We start from the raw sequence: 10,414 nt of genomic DNA on the forward strand, positions 1-10,414 counted from the left end.
TATCTATCTATCTATCTATCTATCTATCTATCTATCTATCTATCTATCTATCATCGCCACAAAAAGTGCTGCTATGGATATTTTGGCTTATATGGGACCTTTCTGTCTTTGACTTCTTTGGATTCTTCATCCTTTTATAGCTTTCTCAGTAGTCACTGAGAAGGAGGAATAATTAGCATGTGGGTTTTTCTACCTGAGCAGATGGCCCTTCAATAAGGGAGAATGACCTTTCCTAAAATAGAGATGTACCCTTTGGAAAGGTGTTTTAGGGCCCAGAATCCCTTTAGTAGCTCTGTCTTATCTTGATCCCCAATCATGCTTGAATCACTGTGCACACCTAGCTAGAAAGCAAGCCTGCTCTGGTAGGGGTTGTTTTGACTGATTTCTCTTCCATAACAGTGACAGTCACTAGTCTGACACATACAGGTTATAAGGGAATAGTCAACAATGTCTATTTACCTGGATGTCGCAGTACTTTTGATTCTTCTTTCCATAAACCTTGAGTCTTAGGCTGTCAGCAGAGTATTTCCTTTTTAGCAATCCACATGGATCTTTGTTTCCACAGTCCTGAAAGAGGAACAATAGAGTAGTAGTGGGGCACGGCTATAAGCTGAGGACATTCTCATATTCTTCATAGCCTAGATACATTCAGTGAGGGGTATTAATCCTATGTGTTCTGAATAACGAATCAAATCTGAATGGTCATATGTTGATGACAAGATGATATCAAATGCACCATATTTTTCTTTATCTCTTTCTGAAGCATATACATTTTCAGGGGTGTGGTAGGAAAGGAATAGAGTCATCTGAATTCAATAAATTTTTGAAGTTAAATTGACTTGGCCTCATTGCAGTCTTATGGACGTTTATTAGAACTGTGCTCCCCACCATTAATCCAAAATCTGACTCAGAGTAGGAGAGCCAATTCTACTCAAGCAGGCAAATAGATGCTGTTAGAAAGAGAGAAAGGAGATTGTGAAGGAGAGACTATTTTTGGACTCTTTTCCTTCTGGGAAAACTGATGCTTATGATCTCCACAGGCAGCCCCTAGGCTCCTTGGTAGGTCCTATGCTAACTGGAGTGGCTGCTGTTTTTATCTATTTTCCAAATAGGCACTAGGGGATCAATTGAACCAAAAAGTGAAAGTGCCCCAGGGAATTATATTTCAAAGATATTAACGAGCCCCTTTGGTTGGCAACTTTAGGTAAAAAAACTTCAAACAGGTGGCTGACATAAGATATCCAGAGAGACTGGTGAGAAAGGTTCCAGGAAACCATTAGTCATTGATTGACCTGGTGCTTGATGAGAGAAAGGAGAGTTTTTCTTCTACTGCCCCTGGGCATTCTTAGCATTTCTTAAAAAAGTTTCTTTTTATTTTTTCCACAATTACTTTCCCCCTCTTCTTCTACCCTAGTCCCTTTCCTCTCATTTGGAAAAAAAAAAGAAAAGAAAAATAATACCCTGTAGCAAATAGGGAAAGCAAACAAAACAAGGAAGCAAGTCTGATGTAGTAGATTCGGAGTCAGAAGATTGAGGTTTCAATACTAACTATGCTATTTACTGTATAACATTAGTGTAACCCCTGTCCTGAAGCCCACTGGTATGGAACTCTTTTTTATGGGTGTAGATAAATTCCCTCCTCTTTGTGAGGGGCAAAACAGAATTGGTGAGAGTGGAAGAGCTCCAACCTTCTTCTGTTTGCTTTGGGACTTTTCAAGCTTCAAGTTGCTTTGGATGCTTCTAGATTCCAACTTTCAGAGAGAAGATAGAACTACTACTACTATTACTACTACTATGACTACTACTACTACCGTGTTTCTCTGATAATAAGACACTGTCTTATTAATTTTTTTGGACAGAAAAACACCAGAAGCCTTATTTTCAGGGGAGGGCTTATTTTAATGAACATTGACAGCAATTTTAATAAACAGGTAAATGTGAACAAAAAAATGTACCTTTATTCAATAAGCAAATCACTGGGGAAGAACAGGACGACGCGCTCACTGCTGCAGCTCTGATTGGATGCAGCTCGGAGCGTGGTGTGCGTTTCACGGGGGGGGGACAGTGCATACAGAGGGTACTGTAATATAGCATGTAGCGCAGGGGATCACCTTCACTATAGTAGCAATCTCAATAGGGCTTATTTTCGGGGGAGGGCTTATTTTAGAGGAATCTTACACAGTAAGGGGAGGGCTTATTTTCGGGATAGGTCTTATTATTGGGGAAACACAGTACTACTATCACTGCTACTACTACTACTACTAACGGCATTCCCCGATGTAGGTTCCCTAGAAGGCAGCTACCGCTACTCACAAATAACATGATAAAAATATTTAGTAGAAAACATTCTACTAGAAACCTGGTTCACTCCTTACCACACATACACACAGCACTCATGGGAGGATTAAACTTCACCTTAGATCATAATAGTAGTGAGGCAAATGGGAAAGAAAGATGTGAGACACATTTTTAACTCACAATACCTGGTCTGGAAGTCCTTTCTTTGTAGAAGCCTCATGCAGAACTCATTGTTGTTATTGTTCTTTCATCCTTGAAGCATACCAATGACAACATGAGGATGATGTCTTGACTTGTATATGAATTGGATTTAAGTGAGGCAGAACTGCAAGAAGTTTTCAGCCTCACTGACTCACCTCCAGAATCATTGGAGTTCAGTGGAATGACAAAAGTCCACTGGTGATGGCCCAGGATGTAGTAGGTGACCTTAGACTTTCTGAATTAGATCTTTCACAGGTCTCAGTTTGTCTGAGGCAATGCCAGTTCAGTGTCTAAGGACCAGCTAAGAATTGAGACAAAAGATGGTCCAATTTTGCCATCACAAAATATGTGGATCAAGATAGAGGAGGAAAGAGAGTGTTGCAAGACAAGTGTGATGGCTTGTGAAAGAGTTGAGGATTAGAGGGAACAGAGGTCAGAATGATGATGGAGAACAGGTTTCCTCTATGAGGAAACTGGAATGATGAAAGATTATGATTAGATAAAGTATATTTCATAGTTCATGAATGTGGAAGTAGAATACATATAGCTGAGTTGGCAAGGAGGAGGAGGTCATGGGAAGTGAATAGACTGAAGATCTGGGAAGTTATGGTATTTGAGGAAGCATATACATACATGCATACATATATACATGTGTGTATGCATATATATGCACACACATGTACAACACACAGATATACATATACACACACCCTAGTATTCTTCCACATTTTTTACATACCTCTAGAGCACCCTGATTATGAAATACATTGGGTTCCACCCTATTCTTCAATTCTTGCCTAGTGTATTCCTCTTCTTCTTCCTTTTCTTTCCTCTCTTAAAATGATCAAAACAGAACAGTCATCCCCTTCCCCTCCCTGTTTGTCTTATTTAATTCCTTTTGTGACCTTTAAAGATAGTGGTATTCTAAAAGAGCATTTGTTCCTTTCCCCCCATTGAAATATAAACATTTCATTGTTTGTCCCCTTTCAATGCCTAAAATGTATTTACTTTTGAGATTTCTTTTGCTTCTTATGCTTCCATGAAAAATTTTTTATTTAGATCTTATTTAAGATTTTCATTGAGAATGTTTTAAAATCCTCTTTTTCATGAAAAATTCATTTTCCCTCTCTGGGATTATACTCAGATTTTTCAGGGTAAGTTATTCTTAGTTGTAAGACTTTATCTTTTTTTCTTCTAATATTAGATTCCAAGACATTCTTTTTAAAAAAAAGTAGTAGTTGCTAAGCCTTGTGTTATCCTTTCTACAGTTCCTTTGTAATTGAACTTTTTCTTTCAGAACTCATTGTATTAAAAAAAAATTGACCTGGAAGCTCGGGATTTCGAGTATCACATTCTTGGGAGTTTTTATCTTTGGGTTTATTTCAGGAGATGATTGGCATTTCTTGAACTATGATATCCAGACTTTTTTGTGGTCATGGTTTACAAGGAATCTGATCATTATTTCAAAAATACTTATTTTGACAAGTATTTATTATCCTTTCTATTGGTCCTTCCTAACTGACCAATAAAAAAGGAAAATAAAACTTTTATAATAAATATGCAGAGTCCAGCAAAACAAATTTTGATGCCCATCCAGAACTGTGTCTCTCTGGCAGGATATGCATGATATGCTTTATCATCAGTCCTCTGAGCTCATGGTTATCATTACATTCATCAGGTTTCTCAAGTATTTTAAAATATATTTTCTTTATAATTCAGTTATCATAAAATAAATTACCCTCCTAGTTATACTCATTTCATTCTACACTGATTCATAGCAGTCTTCTACTTCCTCTAAAATTGTTCATTTTTTAATGAAATAAAATATTAAACTCATATACTATTTTTTTTTAGCCTTTCCCCAGTTTTTGGCTACTACAAAAGGAACTGCTTTAATACTTATATATTTCTGAATAATTTCCCTCTTTTTAAAATTTATTTTGGGTGTATAGGCCTAGTAGTAGTACTGCTTGATTAGAAGAGTAGTCAGAGTTTAATGACTTTCAGGGCATAGATTCAAATTCTTTTCTGAAATGACTGGACCAACTCAAAGCTCCACCAACAACATTAATATGTCTGTTTTTTTCCACAGCCCCTCCAACATTTGTCACTTTCCTCTTTTGTCTTTTTTTTTTTTTTCCAATTTGATGAGTGTGAGGTGGAATCTTAGTTTTGTTTTTCTCTAAGTATTAGTGATTTGGAACTTTTTTATGTGGTTGTTGATACCTTTCTTCCTGGATTTCTTCCTTTGAAAACTGCATGTTTACATTCTTTAAACATCTATGTATTGAAGAATAACTCTTAATCTCATACATTCAAATAAGTTTGTAACATATTTTGGTAATATGAGACCTTCATCAGAGAAATTTGCTGCAAAGATTTTTTTTCTTCATCTAACTGATTATCTTCTAATTATAATGTCATTGCGTTGCACAAAACCTTTGATATATGCTATAATTAAAACGATCTATTGTAATCTTGAAGTCTCTTTATCCCTTGTATGATTATCAACTCTTCCTCTATCCATAGATCCAAGAGGTAATTTTTTCCTTGGCTCCTTTAATGTGCTTATGTTTTAGACTTTTTATGTTTAAGCTGCATATCCATTTAGAGTTGATATTAGACTATGGAATGGTATATTGGTTTATATCCAGTTTCTTCCACTCTGTTTTCTAATAGTTTTTAAAAATCAAATAATGAGTATTCTGAATATACCTACTCCTTCACTCCACTTCAGCCACACACAAAGTTGGTCATATCCTTGATCTTGCTATCACCCATAAATTCATGCTTTCCATATTCATGAACTCTGAAATAACCTTATCTATCATAATATGTCATCAATTTATCTCTCCTTCTGCTTTGCAATCCCAAACCATGCTTTTAGTTCACATCATAATTTCCACTCCTTTGATCCCTTAATTCTTTTCCAGGCTACCATTCCAATAGTAGCTATACTCTCCTCCCTTCCTTATCTTTACCTCGCTGTTCAACCCTACATTGTCACCTTCTCTTGAGTCCCTATCCCCCTTATTGTTTTGTTGAACTTGCCCTATCAAACCTTAGCCTTAAATTAACTCTAATTCTTTGTAGCCTTCTTTCCTTCACATATATACTGAATGAAGCTAGAGAAAATTATGAAACCATGATGCCTGGGTTGACTACATATTTGTTACATAACCTCGATTGGACCCTCATTGTTGTAACGCAACCCTTTTACACCTCCCTAATTAATTCATTATCCCACTCAACATAGTGACTCTTCCAAACCTTTTCATCCCTTTACAAACCTCACATGGCTCCTCTCCTGACTTTCATCTGAGAACCTTGCCTCATATTTTACTGAAAAACTGAGGTAATTCACCTCTTCTTGTCTTCTTAGAAGAACTCTCTCTTCTTCCCTCTTCTCATCTCAAATCACTCAGATGTCCTTTCCACTCTCTCCTCCAACTCTATTTCACATGAAGAAATGGCTCTTGTCCTTGCCAAGGCTGTATATGCACAAGTGAATGTATTCCATCCTGTCTTCTGAAGATTGCCCCATCTATCATCCTTACTTATCTCTAGTCTATTCTTTATTGCCACTTTCACACTGCCTACAAACATGTCCATGTCTCCTCCATCCTCAAACCTCCCCCATTTGATTCACCTTTCTCTGACAACTATTCTTCCACATCTCACCTCCCCTCTGTGGCTAAATTCCTTGAGAAATCTATCTACAGTAGGTCTCCATTCCCTTTTCTTTCATTCTCTTCTTAACTCTCTGGTCTGACGTTCTCCAAAGTTGCTGTTGACCTCTTAATTGCCAAACCTAGTGTCCTTTTCTCAATCGTCATCCTTCTTGACCCTCTCTAGCCCTTGCCATTGTCAATAACTCCTCTCTCTAGGTTTTTGTGACACTGCTCTGTCCCATTCTATTGGACTGCTCTTTCTCAGTTTTCTTTGATCTTTATCCAGGTCATGCCTGCTAACCATAGGTGTCCCTCCAGTGCTCTGTCCTGGGCTCTCCTCTTCTCCCTCTCTATTATTTCATTTGGTGATCTCATTATCTTTCATTGACTCAATTTTCAACTCTATGCTAATGATTTTCAAATCTCCTTATCCAGCTCTAACTTCTCGCTGAGCTCCTGTCTCAAATTTTCAACTGCTTTTTGGAAATCTTAAACTGGATGTCTTGTTGGTATCTTAAACTCCCCAAACGGAATTCATGATCTTTCTACCTAAATCTTCCCATCTTCCTAACTTTCCTATTAATACAGAGGATACCACCATGCTCTCAGTCACCCTGACAACCTAGGTTTCATCCTCAACTCTTCACTCTCTCACCTCTCATGTCTAATCTGTTGTTAATGTTTGTAAAAATTTTCCTCTGTAATGTCTTTAGAATATGGTCTCTTGTCTCTTCTGACATCATGGTGCTGGTCCTTATCACCTCCTGTCTGGACTAATGCAATAGTTGCAACTAACTTCTGGTTAGTTTCCCTGCTAGAAGTCTCTTCCCACTCCAGTCCATCTTCCACTGAGCTGTTAAGATGATCTCCCTAAAGCTCAAGTCTGACCATGCAGCCCTCATGGGCCATTCCCCGCCTTCCCCTTAACTCCCTTCCAGGATCACATATAAAATCCTCTGTTTGGCATGCAAAGAACTTCATAATCTATCTCTTTCAACTCCCCAAGCTCCTTATTCTTTACAATATGACTGCCCTATCCTCTCATCCCCATGTGTTCTGTGATCTAGTCACACTGACCTCTTTTCTGTTCCTTAAACAAGACATTTGATGTCCTGACTCCTGGCATTTTTTGTTGGCTGTCCCTGTCCTGGAATTCTTTCTCTCCTCATCTCTTCTTTCTGATTTCCCTAACTTTCTTCAAGTTGCTCCTAAGACCTCACCTTCTAAAGGAAGTTTTTTTTTTTCTGATGCTTTTAAATTCTAGTGACTTCCCTTTATTCTTCTTTGAATTTATCCTGTTTACCTTGTTTGTACATAGTGATTGGCATTCTGTCTCCTCAACTTTTTTTTATTGTCTTTTGCCTTTACATCTTCCAGAGTTGATGTGAGGACCAAATGAGATATTTGCAAAGTACTTGGCAATGTCTGGAACATAGTAGGTGATTAATAAATAAACACTTGGGTGTGTTTTTGTTTTTTGCTTTTTGGCAGGGGGAAGACTGGGCAATTGGGGTTAAGTGACTTGCCCAAGGTCACATGGCTAGTAAGTGTTAAGTGTCCGAGGTAAAATTTGAACTCAGGTCCTCCTGACTCCAGGGCCAGTGCTCTATTCACTGTGCCACCTAGCCACCCCATAAACACTTGTTTTTAAAGAAAGTAGGTGGTGCAGTAGATAGAGTGCTAGACCTGAAGTCAGAAAGACTTGAGTTCAAATATGACCTCAGATGCTTATTAGCTGTGTGACTCTGGGAAAGTCATTCAACCTCTGTCTACCTTGGTTTTCTCAACTATAAAATGGGGATAGTATTAGCACTGACTTTATAGGTTGCTGTGAGGATTAAACGAAAAAGAGATTGGATTATTTTTCTGTTTTTTGTACATTATATAATATTGAAATTACTGTTTTTTTTTTGTAAGTCAATCTGGTCCTGATTTTATTTTCCTTAGGGAACTTCTTTTTAGCTGTTCATTTTTTAAAAAAAGGATATTGGATTATTTAAATAATGTACTTTATTAATCTGGATATTTTATATTTTTGTAAGTAGTGATCCATTTCTTTTTATACTTTAATACCTGAATCTCTGCCAATGCCAATTCCTTTATCCATAGTCTTAATTTCATCTTTCCCCATTTTCTCTGAGAACTTGCTTCTTTGATAATATCTTGTCACTTTGCAATTTTCAATTTCATTTTATCCACTGACTTCTCCCTTTTTGCCCACAAGCATTCCCAGACTTCTTACTTTCTTAAAAAAGGAAACAACTCTGCTATCCCCTGAAGCATCATCCTATTCTCTTCTCCTTTCTGAAGTCTAACTGCCACAAAAAATCTGTTTACAATATTCCTTTCACTTTGTCTTCTTCCTCTTGCTTTTTGACCCTTTGATATTTGGATTCCCACCACACCATTCAACGGAAACGAGTCTCTCTAAGGTTAATTAGTATCTCTTAATGGTTAAATTCAATGAGTTTTCTCATTCTTCATTCTTTCTGGTTTCTCTCCAGCATTTTACACTGTTGAGCAATCCTCCTTCCTTCTAGACATACTCTTTCCCCTGGATTTTCATGATACCATACTCTTATAGTTTTTCCTCTTTCTGTCTCGCCTATTCCTGCTCAAGATCCTTCGCTGTTATCATTATCTATTTTCTTTCCCTCCACCTCACTGCTTGCCTCATGGTTCTGACCTGGGCTTTCTTCATTCCACTCTACAGCTTCCCTTGGTGATCTCTTTAGCTCCATGGGTGCAATTGCTGGTTTTTTGCAGATGATTCTCAAATTTTGTATATATTGATATTCTTCTATCTATCTATCTATCTATCTATCTATCTATCTATCTATCTATCTATCTATCTATCTATCACAGACACACGTATACACACATATATTGTGTGTAGAAAATATGTATATATATAGCCATATTTTATATATACACAAATATATAGTTGTATATGTATATAAACACTTGTATATATATATAACTGTATATATACAGCTCTATACACAATGCGTGCATATACACATTTTTTTTATATGTATGTTCTACTGTAATTCTTCTCCTTAGCTCTAACTCTATCATAGGGGTGACAAACCCAAACAGAATTAGGGGCCACCGATCACATATAAGGATCCCTGGGGCCCTATGTTGACTAAGAAAACCACATAACAACACTGTAATAACAATTAATCCCTTCAGCAATCTTTCAAACTTTCATAGAACTCAACATTTTTTTCCCCTAGAAGTTTAGTAGAGGTAAGAAATGAACAAAAGGGAAGGTTTTTTCTGCCTTATGGAAAAGGAGAATTGAGCATATACAAAGGAAGAAAGGAAGGAGCCAGTCAAGTTCCAGTATGACTGAATTGAATCAGAATAAAGTAAAAAAATAAGGAAAAAAGTAAAGAAATCAAAGGCTTTCAGAGTTGGAAAGGAATCCAGGGGTCATCAGTCTACAGTAAAATATTCAACATAATACAACACAATAGACATTTATTAAGTGCCTACTATGTATCAGTGGTAATTGCTGGGTATATAAATAAAAGAAAAAAACCAACCACTACCTTCAAGGAGTTTATAAACTAACCAGGGAAGACAAAGATAAAAGGCAGCCAGAAAGGGGAGTGTTATTGAGGGGATGGGCTTCTGAGCTTTATTTAAATGAAAGGTAGGGGAGGCAATTTTGACTTCAACTTCTTGTCCTCCAATCAGAGGGGCAGAGGCAACTGAGGGAACTCATAATTTGTGAGGACCCAAATTGATGCAATTCTAAGCAAGTAATCCAACCTCTCCCTGAAGCACGGATTCTTCCCTGGGTAATGGACCAATCTTCCCTCATAAGGCAGCCCATTTTGGCTTCATACAGCTTCAGTTCATAGAAAGTTCTTCATATCTGAACTAAAATCTACCAAAATCTGCTTCTGTTCTGGTCCCAGAGCTACCATCTGGGGTAAAGCACAGTAAGAATAGTTCCTCTTCCATCTAATAACCCTTTACATGTTTGAAGGCAACGATTATATCTTTCCCTGTCTTTTTTTCTATGAATTATACATCCCCAGTCATTTAAAGTTAGCTTCAAATGACCATACCTCTAGCCCCCTTCCCATCCTGATTGCACTCTTCTGGACACACTAGGTTTGTCCTTCAATGCTCTTCCAGTCAGTCTAAGGCAATACTTTTTAGTACTTCAATTGCTTCATGCACTATTTCCCTCCACAGCTTTTCCATGCAGGCTTGAATCCTGAATCTCA

Source organism: Petaurus breviceps, unplaced genomic scaffold (assembly GCF_028583685.1).
Source record: "Petaurus breviceps papuanus isolate PSGF00001 unplaced genomic scaffold, PetGlider_PUasm1.0 313, whole genome shotgun sequence".
NCBI lineage: Eukaryota > Metazoa > Chordata > Mammalia > Diprotodontia > Petauridae > Petaurus > Petaurus breviceps.